The 21420-nt window shown below is 38.1% G+C and overlaps 1 long non-coding RNA gene across 1 annotated transcript in view; it reads right to left on the bottom strand.

Annotated features, from left to right (window-relative positions):
• The window catches only part of LOC110362262 (uncharacterized), a 258269-nt gene that overhangs the window by 134821 nt on the left and 102028 nt on the right, over positions 1-21420 (bottom strand). Inside the window, exon 2 of the long non-coding RNA XR_010474328.1 lies at positions 16575-16664. This is a non-coding gene — a long non-coding RNA (uncharacterized LOC110362262). The remainder of the gene's footprint in view (positions 1-16574; positions 16665-21420) is intronic.

The following is a 21420-nucleotide window of genomic DNA, read 5'->3' as shown; positions in this document are numbered from 1 at the left end:
ATCACTTCAAACTGATCTTCCTGTCCCAGGGCGAGGAGGAGCTGGGACCGCTGCTGCTGCCGCCCTGCGCAGAAGTAACGCAGTGCTGCAGGGCTGAACCACCCCACGCTGAGGATAAAGGAATGTTTCTAGTCTTATATAAAGGCAGGAAAGAAAATAAAGAAAATATGGTATGTATCTAGTAGATTCCAACCACTGTCCCATTGCTGGCCATCAACACTGAATTGTGACTGGAAATGAATCCTCTCACACATCCCAGGCAGACTCCTACCAAAAAGTCTTCTGTTGAGCGTAACTCATCTCCTTTTGTCAATCCCACAGAACAGATAAGTTTCAGCAAGTTTGTTAGGAAAACCATTAGAATGAGGATTAATATTAAATTCACTGGCAGTTACAGCTGCCTAAAACCTTGAAAAATTAGGCCATTAACTTTGTTGGGCTAAAGTTAAGCTATCCTTGTAAAAACATTAACATTTTCCTATCTTTGTGAAATTTGTTAGCATTTGTCAATCAAAAGTGATGGGTAAGCATAAATTACCATTACTTTAATTTCCTGTTTCAACTGGGGTAAGTATCAACTTATTGCAGTTTTCAGATAAAGCGGATCATTCTTTTCATCTAGATCATAGTCTAAGAACACCACAATATTTTTTTTAGATGATCACCCTCACTTTTAGAGCAACAGGAATTTGATAAGGACACTCTTTTCCAAAGATTATGAACATTTCTCTTTTATAACTAAAACTGGAAAAAAGTGGATGATTTCTGATGACAGCATATGATGTGTTACTCTTTCAGCGACACTTGCGGGTGAACGACATCCATTTTATTACTACAATCTGTTTACTTTCCAATGACCCATAGGAAATCTAGGTCTGCTGCAAGACATACAGCAATTCTAGATCTTATCAAATATGTAAATCTTCATTTTCACTCTGGAAACTCAGGTTGGTATTTGAATATTTCACAGAAATATGCACTTTCAACCGTGGCTGCAGGCTAGTGTTCCCTTGTGTAAGTCGTCCATTTTTAGAACTAAATGTACAATTATGCAGCTCAAGTCACGCAGAAGATCCATGGAATTTGTGCATATTGCTTATGCAAGGGCTTCTTTTCTTTTTTCTTTTTTGTTAAAGCATTTATTTGTACATAAATAGATCTGAAATGCAGATAAGTAGCTGTGCTCAAATAATCAAGGACTGTAAAAGAGGCCACGTCAGAGGACATTTTCCTTGGGTGACTGTAAGTCAGTATGGTACATAAAACTAAATTACAGGCAGCTTTTATTAATCAGTAGATTGCAGGATTTCTTCAGTTACCAAGGCAGTTGGCAAACATTTCTCACATTAGGCAATTAAAAAGGCAATAGCACTGTTGTCTGGCAACTTTGGAATCACTTCAAAATTACAAATTAAAACAAAGACTAGAAATAAAACAATTATCTTTTGTTGCTTTTGACTTCTGGACTCTCAATCAGAAATCAGGGTTGCATTGCATCAAGGCTGCCTGGGGGTCACTGAGAAAAGTGACAATTGCATGCAAGGAGATTCTACACCCAAATGAAAAAGGACAGCAGAGCATTTGTTTATGAAATTGTGGGATTTAAACTGCTTAGTAAGTATGACAGTCTCAACAAGTCCTCTTTATTTAAAGGAATAAAGCTGTGATATAATCCTGTGTCTGAGAGTACCCTGACCACACTCAAACCAAATCAAATTTTCAAATGCAGTGTGGACTACTCTGAATATCAGCAAGTGGTGGAATCTTGTATTAATAACACCTTTGGTAGTTATTAATATCAAGAATATGCTAAATATAAATAGACAAATGAGTGCAGGAAAATAACTCTCTTTTTTTGTACATTTAGTGGACACTAGTGGAGATTTTCTTCAAGGCTCTGTAGTTCTTCTGCAGCAAAATTACCTCTTTAGAGAGCTCTGCTATTTTCCCTGTCCTGTCATCCACAGTGCTTTACTTGTTTCCCGTTCGGACTGAGCACTCAAATTCTCTTACTCCAACCTTTTTATCTTTCTCCAGCAGGAGACTCCAGTGGAAGTCTTTCCCCTGCCCAGGTGCTGCCAGCTTTTTCATTGGTTAGCTGAAAGCCCTAACATCAAGGTGATATTTGTTTTCCCTTCCATTTGTTTTTAGGTCTGTATAATCCCAACGCACAAGTCTAATAGGGAAATGTAAAACTGAATCTGAGCTGGTTTTAAGACGGTGTTGAGCGCTGGAGTTGGCTGGAGGTCAATTTTGTGCTGAACAGCTCACTGTACCACACTGTACCACTGTGTCTCTGTTTATATGGCTGGAGTAGAGTATGCTTTTTCATTTAAAATCGTACATGGACACAAGACAAATACTTCTTAGCTTATAGAAACACGGGTCATAAAATGAACACCCAGGAAATGTGGAAACCAATGTTCCCAACCTCCTTTCTACTGGGACTAATGTGCTCCGATGCAAATGTTGCTCATGGAAGTTATAGTTGCATGTCTTTGTAAATACATGCTTCCTCTAGATGACCTCTAGGACATATTCAGCATCATGTTCACTCAATACACCTGTTTTACACAGGAATCAGCCACATGACAAATGAATAAACAAACAACAAAAAAAGAAGCAAAAAAAGAAAACATAAATCAGTGTGGTCTACCTTACTTCAAAGCAGTATTTTCTGCATGGAGAGAGGATGATCAGGACTTATAAATCCAGGACATCTATTTGAAAAACAGATTGTCATGCTTAACACATAAGACCCAGCATACTGCTGTATTCAACAAGCACAAAAGAACTTTCAAAGCACATTCTGTCAGGTTTCAATGCCTAACGTAAAGGAGCAAGAGTAATAGATTATTATGTTGTAGCATCTTTTGCTATGGTTCAGTGTCATCTCATGCTGCCCTGCCCCATGAAATCATCTGCCCCAGTCACACTCTGAATTCTACCATTCAGTCGCTTGTCAGAGTCCCGTCAGCTCCTGACAGCCAGACTGTGATCCTCAGTAGGTATTATATCTAGAATCAGAGCGACCATAACAGCAGCAACAAATACATTTGTGTGTGTATGCACATATGCATGTAAATATACATACAAACTTATACACACATACATATTAATATAGTATTTATTAATATATATTTAAAGAATTACAATATAGGAATCAAACCCCCTTTTTTTTCATTAATAGGCATTTGCTTCGAATCCTGCTTAAATTTGGGGCAGAAACACTGAAATATGGCACAACGCCATGGCTTTTGCTAATCATGCTTTAGTACAGCCTCCCAAAGACCTGCTGGCCTGGCAGGAGCAACTGTGCCACACCTACCAAGGATTACCTGGGGCATCCCAGGGAACAAGCCCACTCACCACTTCTCAATTTGTCTTTGGAGCTGGCCGTGCAGCGCAGGCCCCTCTGCTCTCATCCGTGCTGAACAGGGGCTCCACTAAGAATTCCTGACACGTGGATGTCTCTCCTAAAACTACCCACAATAGGGATTAAAGAGATGTACAATTTAACCTCAATTCATAATCCTGCTTAAATCAGGAGCAAAATAAATCACTAAGAGCAATGACAGCACTGTTTCCAGAGCTCTGCATATGACCCCGTTAGATCCCTTTGGAAGTACAGGAACGAGCACGGCACTCACTGCAGGACCATGCTGCACATCACCAAGTGCCGCGTGATTTCCGTGCCTGTAAGATGCAAACCATGGTATGGTTAGCAATCATAGACGTACTGAGTCGATTTTCTGCAAGAAATAAATCACTTGCTAGACCAAGCTAAGTGAATTCCAGATATATTCCCATTTACCAGACAGGGCATGTTTCTCTGCAGATACCCTCAACAGCTCAAGCAGCTGTTGCTTACTCACAGAGCCTATCCCTCTGCCTGCTTTTTCATTACCAGTATTAGTAGATTTTTGATTCCCCAGTTCTGGATGCCAACTGTGTCAGGATGCTCTATAATCAGAATACACCATTTACTGGTCAGCTTTAGAGTATGTGGCAGTTGTTTAATAGCTGAGATCACTAAAAAGCTGAACTTCAGGACTTCCATCCTTTATGGAGCACTTAACACTTTACTGGACATTTGCATTTGTGGTCAGTTTATGTCCTTATTTCCTTATTCAGATCAGAGCTGGCAAAGCATAGGATTCTTTTTTGTTTTTAACAGTGAGTTCTTTCTCTCCCTTTTGTGAGAAGACAGGATTTCATGTAGGATTTCAGGATACTGAGCCATAAAATTATTTTAGTAACAGCATTTGTATCTAAACAAAATGAGGACCAGCCTGTTGTGAAGTACACACACTGTGTACCACTCCCCATCGTGTTGAAATGAGTTCACACTCTGACTCAGTCTTTATAGATGCCCTCTCTATGCCTTTAGTAAAGTGCATGGTCTTTTGGGGAGGGGGAATAACTGGAACACTATTCTCTGCTAGAAACCTATGGCTCTGAAAAGAAAAAAATTGCTTTTTAAGGAAGAGCCTAATCCCATTACAAGGTCTGATACAGCTGCAGCAGAGATAAACTGGACAGCCATTAAAAAAATTTAGGCTGGTTATAATAGCCCAAGCTGATCTATTTCTTACTCACTGTATTTCCTAATTCCTTTCCTCATACGTTGCCTGCAGAATTTCATGGCAAATTAGTGTTTTTTAGACAACGTTACATGTTAGCAATAACTGGGGTGTTCAGATCTGCACTTTCTGAACATTTGAAGGCGTGTTTAGAGATGAGGTTTTTACCAAGTGTGTTGGCTATAGGATGGGTGCAAAGTTTATATTGATCAGATTTATTCATAGAAATAATTTCTCAGAAATTTGACGTTTAAGGTGATTTTTATAGTCTCTAGGAATTATTAAAAAAACCCTACCCAAACTCACAAAATCTCTCTCATTCCCTAAATCCACACTCAGATGGTCTAGACAGCAGTCTGATCCAGTCGTGCTCTATTTTTAACTGCATTACAGTAAATGGAAGGGAGCATTTGCATCACTTTGTGCTAGTTGCACTCATGCAGCTCTAACTGCTGTGACTTGGATGGGATGAGACAGAGAAGCTTTCTCACGTGCCACAGTGACAGCAGAAGTGCTTTTCTAACACAACACAACACGATATTATGTAGGCACCTGTACAAAAATGGCGTAAGATATTGCCATTTGGATTCAGTAAGACTTTATGCCTGTTGGGTGAGTTCAGAGTGGCTTGCTACTTTGGGTGAAGCACAGCAACAGATCTATACTGCCCGTGCTCTGCATATGTCAGTGAAAAGACTGTGGAATAAGATACTTTTTGAAAGTATTTTGTAAAAGCAGAAACAGAACTATTTTTCTTCTTGAATTCCACAATGTATCCTTTCAGATGTATTAAAAAATTACAGAAATGGTTTGTGAGAAAATGCAACTTCTTCTCCTGCTCAAAAATGGCTGTATTTTTTAAATTTTATTTTTTTTCCCCAGAAACTTTTGGTTTATTTGATCTAGCTGTTTGCTATTTCATTTCCAAGGAGAAAGAGAACAAAAGTTATGATTAAAAGAAAATTCCCATCTAAATAGAAGAAGAATTACTACTTTTACCAGATGAAACTTCTGGTTTTGATTTAAACTCCAACTTCTGTTGGCAAAAAGTTTTCAGGCAAAACATTCCAGACAGCTTGAAATTTGAAGATAATTTGAGAATTAGAAACATGACCACCTACCACATCTGTAAAAGCTACTTGTTTTGACTTTTAAAATGTGACTGCCCATCCACGCAAGTAAATGGACTTGCTCATGGGCAGACCTGTGTTTACCCTACATCACATTGCCACAAGCTTCCTAACTGATAGATCTTGGGCTCTTACCAGCCCTACTTGTAACACTGATGGAGCTCTTCTGTGCAGGAAAGCTGGAGTCAGCCGTACCGTGCAAAGGTGTCAGGAGCTCTGTTGCTGTGAGCAGGGGAACACCATGAACAGTCAGAACAGAGATCCACTGCCACGTGGCTCCAGGGTTTTCCTCATGTTCAGGCTCAGCTTTTGCTTTTAATGCAGTCTACATACTAAAGGAGGAGCAGATCAACCTTCTGTAAATACTGCTTCTACCACACAACTTTCAGTGTTGTATTTTAAAGGGAAACACATATTTTTGTATAGATGTAAAATGCAATATATCCAATGCCTACAGTCTTCCATTTTAGCAGACCCATTTTAGTATCAAAAACCATGGAAAGCAATTGCCAAAGTCCACCTCAGTGCAGATGCACTGGGGGGAGGATTACAGAAAATAAATTTCATTTCTTTCTTTTCTTTGTTCTGCCCTAGTGCCATTTAACTGTCTTCCTCTTTACACATATCCACACTGCTTTTATATTTTCTTCATCTTATAAAGCGTGCTTCACCAACAGACTAAGTAAACATTTACAGTGATATATAACGCTTACTGACAACGTCAAGCCAAATAGACTGTGATCCAAGAGCAGGCTTGATTTCCCTCAGTCTCCTCTCCTCAGGCAAAAGCTTGAGTGAATAGATGAGCCCTGTTCTGCACCTTGAAGGTCAAAAGAATAGCTTTGACAAACCAACAGGGAAACAAATTCTGGGGCTGACAGACTTCCTCCAAGAACCGTCCGCCTCCAGCATCCCAATAACCGAACTTAAAGATTGCTAAGAAAGTAAGCTGTCTATTATCTATTAATATTATTACAGCAAAGAATAAGAGAAAATCACTGACATCCAGATAATCAGCACACAAACAGCAGATCCATAGCTTCTAACTGGCCTTTCAAATTAGGCTAGTTGCAGGTTTGGCATTTGAGAGCAGTTTCTTGTTGCTGTTAGGCGTTTTCATGCAATTGTACAGGCTTAAATGCCCTGACCATTATGGTTTTTAATCCCTTCAATACTTTTAGGATATTTAAACGTAAACTTGAATTGACAAGTTGCAATAAACCACCCCCCACATACTACCAAGCTGCTTCATGCTTTTCTTGGTTTAGCACCCGTTTTTTAATTCTTCTGTCAATCCCACTGTCCTTCAAAGAAGCATCAAATTCTCTCTCAACTGGTTCTCACGCTGCCTCTGTTTTCCAATGGATTTTACAGAATGAACACGAGCTTGTCCAATGGACTACACGAGCTGTACCATGAGGTTCTTTGGAGGAAGCTGCAGCTCCCCACTCTGACACAGTGGCAAACACTCAGCAGTCCCACAGGGGCAGAGGAACGGATCCCAATGAACATTCACTGTGCGATTGCCCGACATGCTTTACTCTATCGCACTAAGCAGCTGAGAGGCTGCGTGTGTAGTTGTGCTGCACGTGGATCCCCTGTGCCACTTCTGTGGCCACTCATCACCCCTCCTACTCTGCTCCTTCGCTATTGCTGCAGTATCTTCATCCCACATAGTACAGATAACAGTGTCATTTTGGAGAACACTACATCCTCTGTGTTTGCCTGGTAGCTGGACTGACATGAAGCTGTAGCAAACCCAGTGCCAACACAGTTGTCCCTTAAAGTGTCTAGTTCTCATGTGACTGTTTGGACGTAGCTGCCTAAAAACATCACTGGAGGGGTGAATGGAACCCTCAGTTTTTCTTTTCTTCTTCAGGGCTGTTTTCAGGCAGCTTCACACATAGGACATCATGGTGGAGGACAGTCCTTCCCCTCCCAGACGCCACGGCGTCCCTCAGCCGCCAGCCACCACATCAGGAAGGATTAACATCACTCCCCGGCACTGCAGCATCTGGAAGCCCAGCCGTCCCACTCACCTTCTCTACCCTTTTGAGCCCGTTTCCAAATGACGGGTTTCTGCCCACTGCCATGCTGACCCACACTCTGGTGCAAACAGACCAGCCGATGTGGGACAAGTTTAGTGATGGGCTGGGGAACAGATTGCTTTTTGGAGAGTTTTCTGATACTGCTGCTTGAACGTTGCAGTAGACCCTCTGCTTCAACAGATTTGTGGCAGAAAAGAGATACAGTGTTTTCTATTTTGGCTAAAAAGAGCCTACAAATACTTATAAAGTTAATCATGGTCTCAAGCGTTAGGACTTGGAAAAAAACAAAATCACGGGTGCTGACACACAATATATGACGGACTGCTTTTTAGCATTCACTGTTTTTCTGACTTCAAAGATTTGTCTCTCACTTTACAGAAATATTGCCTAGTTCATTTATTTATCTAACTACTATCCACATACCATCTAGATTTTGTTTCTGACCCATCCAAATTACTGATAAAATACAATACACTGACTGATTTTTTAATCAGCTTTTGAGTTGAATGCTTTAAATGTGTTGAAATACAGTACTTGAGAAACAAAAGACTTAACCTTTATAGTATCCTACTACAGGCTGGGAAGCTTTGCAGGTCAGTTTTTCAATGTAAGAGAAAAACATATTAAGCTCATTTTTTCACTTTTTTTTTCCTTTCCCCCTGTTTTAGACCATATACAGAAAGAGACACATAGTATATCCAGTAAAAATTGAGCTCTGGTACATGTTCACAATAGCAATCATCTCTCAAAATTTCAGTTTAAGGGAAATTCTACTGCACAAGAATGTCTGAAAAGATGAGTAATGATAACATTGTTCTAAAACTGAAAACAAGAAATCAAAGCTTGAACTACGCTGTATAAATACAAACCATACATGCTGATGACTTGAAGGAGGCAAAATTGTGTTTTATTTTTATGAAGTATTTGCAGTGCAGTAATGTCACTGACATAGAGTCTGGCAACTTCCTACATTAGTTCCTATACTTAGACCAGCTATGTCCTACCAGTGTTTGCTACATGTATGTTCTAAAATAGCATTATATTTTGTCCTGTTATTGCCTTTTTAATTACAGAATTTGTCATTTTATAACTGCTATGAGTAAGTGAACACATCTTAAAACTATCACCAACTTATTACAAAGAAAATAAAGGATCAATCAAGGTCACAGTTTTCTTATGTTATATATATTATATATTATGTTATATATAATCTTAATTTTTTCAGTAAAGCAAGAAGCTGCAAGAACTTCTACCAGTCTCCTCGAACCATTTGTTCTTTTACATTTATTTTCCTGATGTACAAAACATTTATAAAGTTTCTTTCTACTAACAGTAGAAGTAATGTAATTTTAGCAATCCTCAGGGAACCCTGAGGTTGGGGAAGGCAGAGGGTCCTTCTCCCACATCCCATGGGCTCTGTGTTACACCCCGTACTAATGTTCACAACTAGGTAACAGCTTAATTTTGCATCTCAGGCTCAGGTTGGGGTGGAGCCCCAATGGTGCTCAGGAAGAGGAACTCAGCATCTCCTGTTCCTGTGACCCACAAATGCTGTGACCCACAAATGCTCCAGTTCTGTCCCTGGCATGGGGGGAACCCCCAGCCCCTGCCCAGCCCTGCAGCCTGTCCCCAGCAGCAGGGAACACTGCCCCTCTTGACAGCTGCTTTGCCTTCTAAAGCTCATGCAAGATCCAAAGCAATTCCACTCCAGATTTTAGCGATATGGCAAATATGAGTACAAACAAAAGTATGAATAGAAAAAAAAAAAGAGCTTAGATACTTAAAATATCTACAGAATTAAAAAGAAGGAAGCAAAGACAAACGTGTCAAAATAATAGTAATTTACAGCTCCTGAGTGTTCATAATTGCCATGAATCAGAGAGAGGTATTTTGACAGAAGAAAACCAGAAGTATCGTAACATGGGTAAAATTCCTCCATCAGCTTTAACACTGCTAACTTGTATTAACTCATTTTCTTGAACATTACTAAGACCATACGAACTCCTGTGCTTTAAACTCACTTCATACCACAGAAGACCATAGTAAAGAATATAACATTTAAAACACATAAAACCAGAAATTGCAGTTTTCATCGAAGTAAGACTTAATTTCAGTAGGTGTTCAGTTGGAATAAGTTCTGCAAACATGTATGGTAGTGACCCATAAAGTTAGATGCTGCAGCTAAGACAAGATGTTAAAGTATGATTTTGTCTACGAAATTTAAAAACAACAACAACGTACCAACTAAAGAAAACCACAAAAAAAAACCTAAACAGCATCAAAATGCACATGGAACCAAACTAAAAATCAACCAAATATACAGAACACCCCCAAACAACCAAACAAACAGGAAAAACTCAGTCTAAGTGGAATTTCACCTCTTTGAACTTGATAGAGTTAGAACTACTGAGAAGCACAAACTGAGCTTTTGGAAAGCAGAAAAACGACTTAATTTATTTTTAATCTGTAGCTTTTGCAGGGCAGAGACAAAATACTCAGGTTTACAGACGGCTGTGAAGAACTGTGGAAAGGAATCTTTGGCATCTGAGATGAAGGAAACGGCTAAGGAGAAAGGGAAGCAGAGGTCAGGGGAAACACTTTGAGTAAGACAGTGAAACAAATATGTTCATTTGTCCTCTCAATGGCAGAAAATGTCTTATTTTCTGCAATTCATTGATCTCTGATGGATTCTTATCTGACTTCCACAAGGAAGGAGCCTGAATGCTTCACAAAAAATTATTTACCTTCAGAATATTCTAGTGAAATAGGGCATTCATGCTCATTTTACAGATGGAGAAGAGAGAAACTAAATTGTTGACCGAATGTGACACAGGTCATAACTGGTAAAACACAAAATAGAGCCCGTACCCTAGATTATGATGCTAACCAGTGCAGAGCCATCCTTTCAAACTGAATTATGCCACCTATTAAATAACATCATAATAAGAAACAGAATACATATGCAGTTTTGGAGGTTAGTTGACTCTGCCTTTGCTTTTTTTAATATACTAAATGTCTCATGAGCATGCAGGACAGTTTGGTGGGGGTTTTTGACTGGCAGAGGACTGGCTTGCTGATGGACAGCTGAGGGTTACAGTACAAATCTTCATACTGTCAGTATTGTGTACAACTTTGGTAACATAAACTCAAAAATAATATACCAAGTGGAAAATAAATTCTTCCCAACATGCGTAGGTGGGCTATATTCTTGTTCATGAAAGCAACAGTTAAGATATTAGCCCAAAATATTTCACAACATGGTCTGGTCACGAGGTGCCCAGAATATTTAGTCCAACACTGACAACAAACTGAGCAGTCTCTCTTATGTCTCTCTAAAGTGTAAGGGCAGCCAGGAGGCTAAATGAAGAACACTTTTGTCCTATCATTCCTTAAAAAATTGAAGAGGATATCTTAAAAAAATACCCACCTTCCTAAACTTTTAATTAAAAAAAAACAAACGTCTGGGGAGAAACATTGCACTAAAGCTATCCAAAAATACCAGGTTAAAACAAAAACCCCAAACAAAAAACCAAAACAACAACAACAACTCCACAAACAACAACAAAAAAAACAACCACAACCTACACTGTCACAAAAAACAACTACGCTGTCATGGAGAGTGTATAATCTGTTCAACATATAAATATACAAAAGAAGTCAAAAAGCAGGAACAGACAACTGTGCTTACTGCCAACAAAAAAATCTCAACATACCATACATGCATCTTCAGTATCTTGAGGACTCATATGACAAAGGCACTGTAGCCAAATGAAAAAGAACAAATGTATAATTCATGAGGAATGGCTTTTTAACACACTAGAGCTTTTGGCTGTCTAAAAATAGAATTGTGAAACATAAGAAGCAATAGTGTTGTCTCTAAAACCACAATCATGTTTTATTTTTCTAATATTGTTCTCAGTAAAACCTATGATTTGGAGCTCATCCCTGTGTTTTGTAGAGACTTTTTCTCCTGTTGATTTACGTATCTTTACTGGAAGGCATAACCTTATTCTTACCTTTACTTTGCTCTGCGTAAATGATTTAGAAAGGAGTATATTTACTAGTAGGTTTGGAACATTCCTTTGAGCTATGATTTTGCTTTTTTTTTTTTAAATATGGCACATATTTGACATGAGATCACAAAATGCAGGAAAACATATTTCATGCAGTCAAATTTTTCTCCCATGGTACACCATGTATATAAGACAAGGTAACTGTTGGGAATTAATGCAAGATACAGACTTTGCAATCTGACCTTCAGTTGTCCCTTGGATCTGCTTTTCCACCTTCCCCCTCCCCTTTGCCTTTTTTTTCTATTCAATGTAAACATCTGATATATAAGTGAATTGCAATGTTATTTAAAGAAAAAACCCCTTCTTCTTAAAAGTTTCTGAAAAAATTAGAGGAACTAAGTGCTAAATAAGTAGGCAAAACTGGAAAACAAGAATAAAGAAGATCAGAAAGGATATATATATATATATATATATATATATATATATATACACACACTCAGAGGTTGGTAAAATAAAAAAACCTGGTACTTTCAAGAACAATTACAAAATATCATACTTTTTTTTTCTTTTCAAGTACAGTCTGCAGGTATCTTTGAAAACGAAAACAAATCTCATCTAGCAGACAATAACGCACCTCTTAGAGGAGATTAGGTACAAGTGCACAACTAATGTTAAATACTAAATACTTCCATCTTTATGTTAATACTGACTCGAGACCTGCTACAGCCCAATGGACATACAGTAGCTCAACCCCAGAACTGTCAGGCTATATTATTTTCAGTACAGCAATTATTTCAGTGACCTACTTTTTCATGACCAGTTTCCTACTCTAGGCAACAACTAAAGCATAAAGCAGGAGAGTTTTTATTAATATGATCAAAGATTCCCTCTCTGGTTTAGACTCCACATTTGAGTAAAGAAATTTGATGTGAATGTTTTTGGTGAAATTCTATTGCAAATCAAAGCGGGTAACAAAATTCTGTGTTTTCCCCTGTAAGAAATGCATTTTTATGTTGATTCCTCTTCTAGCTTTCCCAGTGACTAAATGATGAATGCAGAGGCCAGGGTGTGGAGCAGTGCCCATAGTTTTACCAGCTGAGGACTCACAACACAGGAAACATTGTTGTGTGACTTAATGCAGCTCATTAATTCCATTTTAAGATGCACCTTCAGTTTGAGGAGGAAGACAATAGTGGTCTCATAATTTAAATGTCACATCCTTATTAACATAGGTTTACATGTCAATGCTATTTTTTGGGTTTTTTACCTTGTTTCAGGGAGAAAAACAAAAAAAACACGCAAAACACAACATTACTGATGCCGTATAAGTAGCACCTTGTCTCCCAGTTGTGCAGGACCACTTGCACTAGGAATATATTTAGGCAAGACAAGGGATATATTTGGGCAAGGCTCTATCCCTTTGTATTGCATAAGGGTTGAGATTCCATCCTAGGAGACCTGCTGCCTATCACCTGCTGGTGAGCATGACCAGCCATAGAGGCAGCTGAAATATTCAAACCTTCATCACTTTTCAGGGTCTGAAAACTAAGGACCAATCTTGTCCCTAATTAAATCTTTTGCATGTATCTCCAACAGAAGTATTATTTCATTATTTATCTTTCTATGTAGAAAGAAGCCTCCTTCACAGCTGCCTGTAACCATTTCACCATCAAAACTGTCACTACTTTTAAACTTGCCAAGGGCTATTTCTTCTAGCTCTATTGTCACTAACTCATCAAATCTCAAATGATGTCTCTGACCTTTGAATCAGTTGTCTTATTTCTCTTTTGACAACAGTGACAACTGAAGAAATAATGTAGATGAAACAGCCAGAAAATAACAGTGAAAGCAAGCTGACAGTGCCAAATCCATCCAGGAAAACATCAGTTAATAAAGATGTTGAATGCTCCCCGTGAAATAAGGATGCTCTCAGCAGTTGCTGCTTCTCTGGAATTCAGTTGTTAGGCTCCAAATGTTTTGAATAAAAAATTAAAAAAAGCAGAGGAATATCTGCAGCTTTCTTTAGGGACTTTCAGTGAACACAGAAGAGTCAAAGTCCTTATACAAGGCCCAGTTTTACATAAGGCTCAAAATCTCCCATCACATGGTGAGGCCAGGGAAGGAAACCTCATGGAACACCTGGGCATGGCCAGTCCTTCCAGCTGTCTCCCACTGCCCTTTATTCACCGTACCCAGCTAACTGCAGTTCTCAAAAATCAGTCTGTGAGGATGTCTCCCCAGGCAAAATAGTTTGATCTGTCCATGTCCAACATATTTCCCCTTTTAGATTAGTTAAAATGTATAAAAAATGATGGAAGTTGTATAACAATGCAATATATATAATTAGCTTCCCACAAAGCTCGAAGTTTGAAACTTGAATGCTAGTAAATGTTATTTGGGGTCATCCAGCCTGAAATGTCGTGCTGAGCTTTAAACACTGTCAAAATTCTCCCAAGCTATTGATCTGTATGATGAAACTCATTTAGGAATCATGGTTCCCTTTATGAATCCCTTTGAGCTCTCCCAGGCAAATGGAAGACTTGATCTTCCCACATCTGGTGGCTAATATTATCCAGGAAGGAAGGCAGCTCTTGCCTTTGCTCACAAATCAGTTCTGAATAATTCTTACTCCGACGTCTGTCCTTCTGATCTTTGGTTTCTTTGCAGTGTTTCTGAAATGAGGACATCACCACTCCTTTTTTTCATTCTGTTCACTCTGGCAGATATCACCAGAACAAGGTAGTAAACATTTCAACAGAAAATAAAATGCAAAACTCAAGGGACAGTGCTACCCTGAACTGTCAATTACAATAAAACTTGACTATGTAACAAATCCCAGCAAGATGAATGTATTCTAGCATACTGGCAAAAATTTAGGTACCGGAAAAGAAATGCACATTGGTAATGCGAAATGCGTGAAGGGAAAAAGGGAGAGATGCCAGAGGAGGAAAGAATTTCTCTTACTTCTGTGACTTCTTTAATAAGTGACCCATTTCTGGTTTGATCTTGAATTCCCCCAAACAACGAGCATCTTGCCAGAATTTGTGACGCCAAATTCAGGCTGCAGATTAATCTGATATTATTGACAATATTATAGAGAGAAATTTTCTTTAAAATAATCAGACAAAGATTTTAATACATTGATGATCACAAAATTTAGAAAATTAATGTAAAGTTGCCAAACAACGTATTAAAAACATTCACTGCATGATGTTGTGTCAAAATATGTAATTCATGTACAGAAATAGAAAGAGTTTAGTAATGAAGGAAGGACTTATGCTCTAAGCTAAATTTGGTACCAGTGAATTCATAAATGTGGGCTAAAATCCTAAAAGATAATTACTTGCTCCAAACGGAAGCTGCTCCCTTTTTAAGTCAGCCTCAAATTTGTCTTTTGAAGTTTCATGTCTGTGCTTGCTTTGGGAATTATTTTAATTTCTGCTCCAGCCACAGGGTTCTTCCTCCTAAATATCCATTTTCAATACATATTTTTAAATAAAGGTGTTTTACAATTCTCACCCACCTGCTTATAGGCTTTGAATCATATTTTACTTGATTTATTTCTTGCTCTGCACTTTTAGTAAAGTAAATCTGCCAGGTTTTTTCTAACAGGAGCTTTAGGATAGTCTTTGATGGAAACAGAAATCTAATTAGAACTCATTTTTAGTGCAATAAACTATATAACGATAATATTTTCACCTCATATGTATAAGGAAAGAGAAGAAAGCATGGTTTTGCACACAGCCTAAACCAGTCTGTAGCTCAAAGATAAAATCACAAACCATACTTGAATATTCCACTTAATTTGATCCTCCATTTAAAACTTCTCAATACTCAAGTCAATCATTTTGCATAGGTACCATCTCTAAAATCGTGGAGTGTATTGAACCTTTCAAACACAACTCTGGAATCATATGTAACAATATATTTTTGCAACTTTCAAGGATTTTTGTACTTGAGTGTAATATCACGAACCTTCCTATTTGCTGTACCAGCTTTTAATATTAGCCCCTTCAGGAAATGTCTGTCAGGTTAAAAGTCAGTGTGATACCATAAGCACAATGTAACACCTCATGTTATGGAACAAAATAATAATAATAAAAACAACAAAAACCAAAAACACAACAAAAAAACAGCACGTACTCTATAGTAAAAGTGGATGGTACAGATATTTATGATGCACTACAGAATGGAGTTTACTCTTGCATGACTTTAGATTTTTAAAATGCATTTTTCAAAACATTGTAGTGTACAAGTCCATGGTTTCCATAAGCACCATGAACTCTTCCCTTGCCCCTTTTCTGGCATCTTACTGTTAGGCATTAAGAGGGAATTCATCGTTTGTCCATCTAATCACAAGAAACCCATACCAGAAAATACAATCACAGATAAACATCTTGATGAAAAGAAAAGCCAAACGTTTGGAGATTACATGTTACTCACTTAATAAAGCGTTTTGTCAAATGTGAAACTGTGTGTTATTACACAGGTAGGCTGAGATTTTTCAAATCTGCATTAAGGATGTGCACACCGGTTTCTTGAGAAGAAAGCATTCAAACCTCTGGAGCGTTAAAAATGTTATTCACTTTATGAAGAACTACGGCAAACATTCATTGCCAGAGATAGTTAGCACGCCTAAATCATTACAGTTCTGGATGTCAGTAACATTCTGTTCTCCAGGTGTGAAAGGAAAAAATCATATAGGAACACTCTATTTAGTCTGAAAAATCCAGATAATACAAACAAAAGTTCTTCCATTTTATCTTACTGAATTACGCAAAAGAAATAACATCTACTTACCAAATCAGTCTGTTGGAATATGAATCACACTTCAGGTTCAAACATTTTTGCTAAAACAGCTTTCCAGTCATGTAAATGCATTCAGAGATTCTGGGGAGACAATACAGAGGCAACATCAATGTTTTTGCAAGGTCTGTTGTTTCAGAGTGTTACAATATTTCAGTGTATCATAGGTATTAGCCCCATGACAATTTTGAAAACCTCTTTTTTAAACAAATGGCAATTTCAGTATGTGTTTCATACAGAGTCAGTCTGTCAACTTTAGGAGCACCATGTCCTGGAATATGTGTTATTTTTATTTATTTTATTTTTTTTAAGCAAGAGAACAAGAATTTTCTATTCGGTTACAATAATCGATTTCTGTTCATCGAACAATGAGCAATTCACTAGGGCAACATAAGCAGGAGATTGCTTGTATATATTCATATTGTCTTCTGCCTGAAAAGAGTTAAATAGAGCATATAAATGATGAATACAGAGCATCTTGGGATACAAAACAACTAAAATGGGTTAATTAGTGAAAAACATGCATCAGAGTATAAGGCTCAACTGTCAATGTTATGAGTTGTTTTTTAATCTATTATATCTGCTGTTAGTATTCAGTGTTATGGACAATATAAAAATAAGAGATGTTAATTTTCAGAGTTGAGTAGAACATATTAAGGAGTAGGAAATATTCGTTGTTTGAATAATAGTTCAGATGCATTCACATTAAACATACATTAGTGAATACATTTCTTTGACATGCTCATATTTAAGCATAATGTGTAAGTGACCTAGAAAATACAGACACCGTAGAATCAACGACAAAAATATGAAGACAGATAAGCCCTGAGATCTTTGATCAAATATATTCCTTGGCAAATAAACAAAACATGTTATCCCAACATAAAATATTCCTTGGAGCAGTGGCAGGGTGAGTTCTGTGAGGGGCTGTGCAGCAGGCCTGTCAGCAGGGACAGGGAGAAGGTCCTGACCTGGCTCATGGTCCCCCCGTAACTGCAGACCCTGTGCTGGGAACAGGCCAGTTCCTGGCCGAGGCTGCCACTGGCAGCTTTCTGAGCAAGGACCCGACATCCCTCTGTGCTTTGTCGTGGTACACAGAGCTGACCTGGCTGCTGGCATTTTGACAAACAAGACATAAACTGTCAGGCTGGTAAATAATACGTTGCATGCAGAGAAATAATGATCTGATTCCCCTCTATTCAAGTGCTGGCAAGGTATTTTAGGATTTTAAGGACTTTTTTTCCTTATCTGAAAGGGTCCTGCCCAGCGTTATAGCTGTTAAATTTGTCTACGCTGTGCTTTCCACCAAATTACTCATATTTGCAGATTGGCTGAAATGAATACTAATATGCCATTGGTATTTAATCTAAACTACTCTGATTTTTCTCCTAGGCCTCTATGATTGGTCTGCTGTGTACATGTGTGTGGGCTTCTGAAAGAACAGGTATCAGAATATTTCTTTAGAAGGGATAAATCTCCTCAAAACTCAGTAGCTGAAGACAAGAGACTCATGAGAGCCCAAAATACACTAATTCAAGATAATAACAGCCCTTTGGTTAGAACAACTTTCTGGAATTGAGAAAAATCACAGCCATAACACTGTTTCATAAAGTCTTTGAAATATAAAGCATCATGACAGAATTATGTGGCTATCAATGACCTGTGATCATCTTGTTCAATTTATCTTCTGCACGATGTGCTCATACAGAACCCTAAACAGGAGAGAAGTGCAATGCTGATAGAACACAAACTTGTCAACAGAGCAGTAAAGTTTGCTGCAGTTAAAGAATTAGTGAAGCTTTCAGTATTTAAGAAATACTTGTGATTTTCAATACCAAGACCAAATAAAAATTGTTAAGTCCTCTTTTTAACATATGAATTTTTAATGTAAAAACCACATAACAATTCGAAACACGTAGACAGTCTTTTTTATATGGATGTTCTCCATTTGTGTTAGGCAATTGACATTTTAAATACGGGTTGGAAGAGGATATACATCAGGGTATGCAGATAGAAATGTGAAAATGCATATTTTATTTTGACAAGTAAAAGCTCTGTCAGAAGGTCTTTGATTCACAAAGCTGGAATACATTCATAGTTTTGAAATATGATCCTCTATCACAGTAATTTCTTAGGTTAATGTCTTAAATACAAACAAACGCACATCAGACAGAATCCTAGCCTGATTTGCTTGAGGGGCTGTAAGAATAATAAGAAAAAACAATTATTAACTAGATGTAGCATGAAAGGGATTGAATTTTTTTTTTCAATTTTTACCTATTTGTCTGAAATAGAGCTCATGTCATTGTGTCTTGTATATGATCTATCTAATAATAAACACATTCAAATTGAAACTTCTTTCACTCAAAGGTAATGTCTAAATATTTACTGTTGTCCAAATACAACTGGACAGTGATATTCCAAACAAATATATTTCAGTGCAACCCAAATAAATTCATCTGACAATATAATAATTATGGTTTCTATTGGAGAAATCAGACTGTAGCTGACACTCAATAAGAGGACTTTTTAAAGAGAAATATTAAATCACTGCATCTTCTGGAAATGCCACTTTTCTAGTGCTCACAGTATTTCAAACCCTTTAAAAATACTGTAATTGCAGATTTTTTACTTTTTTTACATCTGATTTTCAGTCATCTTGTAAATCATCCAGATAGATACAATATTTAGCTAAGTATGACACAAATACTAAGAACATAACAGAAATCTGGCTTTGTTTTTTTTCTGCTCCTCTGCAACTAAACACGTTATCTTCCAAACAACTGAGTATGTGCCACCCTCAAACACGGTGTGTAGCTCTGCATTCCACCCCAGGACCACTGCTTTACTTTGAGTAACAATGGTGTGAACTTTGTACCATGAGCACAGGCTAGCAGGTCTTCAGGGCCTTTGAATTTGTTGTATTCACTAACAGGCAACATAATCACATAATAGATGGTTAAACATTTCTTATAAAATTTTGCTGATATGTTTATAACAGGGTCCCAAAGCTACAAATTTGAGTAAACATATACTGAAACCAGAGGCCAAGCTGCATGGTTCCTGTGACTCTGATGTCTGAACAAGATGCAGCAGTACAGTGGTTTGTGATGACAGCATGTAATAAGAAAAATGGATACAACAGAGCAGAAGTCTATCCAAGGAATGTGTATTCCCCAAGCACAGACAAAGTCACTAGATAGCATTTTATCTGTGTTATTGTCAAAGACATCCCAATAAATACCAACATTCTCAATGGCCCATGATGGGGAATCTTTGAATTAAACAAATATCATTAAGTAACAGGCAGGGAATCTGCTCAGATAAAATTTCCACTACAGTTTTCTGTAGGAGGTTTCAGAAATGTGATTATCTGTCAAAAATCTGTATCATTTCCAGCCCTTAACTTAAAACATGACTTGCCTCAAGACAGTTCATTACAGTATAAACAAACACGCACCCAAACCACCAGCAGATGAACTACTGAAAGCAATCTCTCCTTCTGTTTTGTGTCCTCATGTAGTCAGCCATGAACTGAAATAAAAGTATCAAGACACTCCAAAACCAGTCAGAGCAATGAAGGGACTTCCTACCTCACATTTAGAAAACAAAGGTGAGCTTTGCCACACTGATATCTCCTTCTTTAAGTCAAAATTAAAGCCAGGTTTTTAAGAGCAAATATATTTTTAGGTCACAAACTGAATAAAAAGGTCATGCATAGCCCCAAGAGCAAAATCTCTTCTATCCCTGTACAATCAGAGTCAATGATCTGTTTCTTACTGCAAGATTGTATAAGGACTGAAGATTCAGGTAAGCTCACATAAGGAATCCATTGAGCTGACAAAAATATCAGCAGGTGTAGGAATGAAATCAGACAAAACACGAGCTGGTACACAGAGAGAAGGCATGTGGCTCAGGCTTGCCAGAGCCCCTGTCACTGTGCCAGAGCTGCCGGGGCCGGTGGTCAGAGGTGGGGTTTGAGGGAGGGCTCTTATCCCCAGAACTGTTGCTTGGCTGGAAAAATCAGAGGTCGCATTGATTCTGTGGCCTTGTAGAAGTCAAAAATAGGCAGGCAAAGAAGCAGAAGGATATGAACTGTAATGTGAACACAATGAGGCTTCACTTCTGGGAGACAGGGTGGTGATAGTAGGTTATTTCTGCAGCTACTGGAGAAAGAAAAATTCCCCTGTGCTTTCAGGAGGATTGTTGGATGTAGAGCCCTAGTAAGATGATAGCGCTAGATTGTGTGCCTCAGTGTCGGGTTTTGGGCAATTCCCACACCAAGCACAGTGTAAACTGACATTTTTTCCAGAGGCATGCACAACAAATGAATAATTTTTTTTGCTATGCAGTTAGGCAGGAGTCAAAATGCCCCACACCTGTGCAGTGAAACTTCTCCCAGCACTGCAGCACGTGTAGCTACTGGCCCAATCCCATGGCACAGCTGGGAAGAACTGGCATCACCTTTCTCAGGACTTAATGTCCCAGGACATAAGCAGCACCTGTCTCTTTGAGTCAGTGTTTTTTCTATCTTGCTGCCTATCAATCTGATGACACTGCAGAACAGCTCATGGACTGTATAGAGGCATAACAAGTAGCTTTTTATATTTCGTTGTATCTCAGAGGAGCCCACAAAATCACCAGAAACAGACCTGTTCTCACAGGTTACTATTTCTTTAGGAGTCAACTAAGTCTTTCTGGAATGGATAAAAACTTTACCACATAATAAAAGAGCTAAATAACAATAGCCTTATCTTATTCTAGGCTAAAGACTCCTGTCAAGTATCTGCTCTTATATTCGTATTCAAAATGAAGGAACAAAACCAAGTAGCCTGTATAT

The sequence above is a fragment of the Columba livia genome, chromosome 8 (genome assembly GCF_036013475.1).
Source record: "Columba livia isolate bColLiv1 breed racing homer chromosome 8, bColLiv1.pat.W.v2, whole genome shotgun sequence".
Lineage (NCBI taxonomy): Eukaryota > Metazoa > Chordata > Aves > Columbiformes > Columbidae > Columba > Columba livia.
Note: the sequence above shows the minus strand (reverse complement) of the source record. Positions and strands in the feature narration are given on the sequence as shown.